Raw genomic sequence first — 1,901 nt, forward strand, 5'->3', positions numbered from 1 at the left:
CTGGGTGTTGTGGTGTATTTTTCACAACTTTATTCCATCTCTTATCTTCTCACCGGCTGACGAACCTCTGAAATTGAGACTAAGCGGGTTAATCCTTTAAAAAAACTAGTTATAAGTGAAAAATAAAGATAAAAAGTATCACAATTCAAGATTAATTAAGCTTTTTTTTCTGTTTACCCTCCAGTTTACTTATCTTAATACGAAAATTAGAACACTCATAAATGATCGATTTTTGTTTGGGTGAAATTTATTTGGATCAAACAAAGCGTTATCTGAAAATCGATCAGTCAAATAATTAAATACGTCTGTAAAAAATATTAGTTCTTAATTCGTTTTTCCTAGCTCACATTTCAACACGTACTGAATATTTCATTTGTATGGTTATTCATTTCCAACACAATGTTTTATTTCCAATAAACATTGAAGATAGTCGATTAAAATTAAAAGTAATTCAACAATGAAAGAAAATATTGAAATTTCAAGTATTGGGGAATGTTCTTCGGAAGTGTTTGTTTACGAAACAGACGAATGGAATTATTCCCAATTACCAAGACAATTAGAGCCAAAAAAAAACTACTCGGACCCAATTGACAATGATAAAAATGTAAGTTTTAAAAAAAGTTATTTCCGGATATTTGTTTAAGTACCTGACAAATTTTGTAAAAGAAATTATTTTAAAGGGATTTTGATTTCCTCAAATATTTACAATACTTGCTCAGTTCTTATATACTTGTCACCACAAGATAACAATGGTAATTTGAGAATGCATTCACTGGATTAAAAATATATTTATAGTAATATCGTGACAGAATTTTGAAAAGCTGTAAGTGACAAAGTGTAAATAATTATTCAACTTACTTGTTAAGATATGTACTGATAAAAATGAATAAAATAAATAAACAAACACTGCTAAACAAGAATTGGTGAAAACATAAAACACTTTTTTTTATATTTCATTTCCCTCGCTTAAATACAGTTGTCTCCTAAAGCATTTCCAATATTTACCCGCGATATATGGATATATACGTAGTTAAAGACTTAATAGCCCATTTCGGGAGGTTGAATAAACTTCTTCTCTTATTTAAGGTGATCTCCATCCCTGTTGTAATTTGTTTATCCCGAGAGGGTGAAGTTTTTTGTCTGCAAACATTTGGACAAGCTCAAACATTTTAATAAAACCAACTGGTCCAAGGAGTTTAAAAACGTGGCCTAGTATGTGAAATAATTCAGTCAGATAAATCTCTTCCCAACAATAAAGGTTTCATCTCTTTAACTTACTAAAATCAACAAATAGAAGAATTGAACAAATATGGATGTTCAAACATAAGCAAAACGGTGAACGTTGCACAGTGTGTAAAGTGGTCACTCAAACCAGCCAATGACAGGTCATAAGCGCTGTAAATGCCTAGACTTCCATATTCCCTTCTTTAAGTGGTTCTCTATCCCTGTTGTAATTTGTTGGTTGAATAAACGATAAATTTACACAGTGTGTCTTTATTTTTATTGCGTTATCAATTGTTATTATTTTTATTTATTTAATGGAAAACAAACGCACTAGCCAGTATACGCATTATGAGGCCGCCTAATCTCTACTCGATTTCATTTAGCAAGATTTTTACCAGAGAGTAGTTACTCAATAAATAAAAGTCATAAAATAAAATAAAACAAAAATCAATCAACCCTAATTTTACTGTCATGTGGATTTGTATGACCGCGACCGGTGTAAAATCGGGAAGAATAATTTGTAATATGTACCTACATGTTGAAATATAATATTTTTTACGACTAATTAAATTCAAAATCTTCTTTCACAAGACCTAGTTCTTATTCTTATTCTGAAGAATGGGGGTCAGTGCTATATAAGCTCCTGACGTCATTGCGACCTATGTAGATCTATTGTG

The sequence above is a fragment of the Micrasema longulum genome, unplaced genomic scaffold, assembly GCF_059751315.1.
Source record: "Micrasema longulum isolate JH-2025_06_02 unplaced genomic scaffold, ASM5975131v1 h1tg000118l, whole genome shotgun sequence".
Classification (NCBI taxonomy): domain Eukaryota; kingdom Metazoa; phylum Arthropoda; class Insecta; order Trichoptera; family Brachycentridae; genus Micrasema; species Micrasema longulum.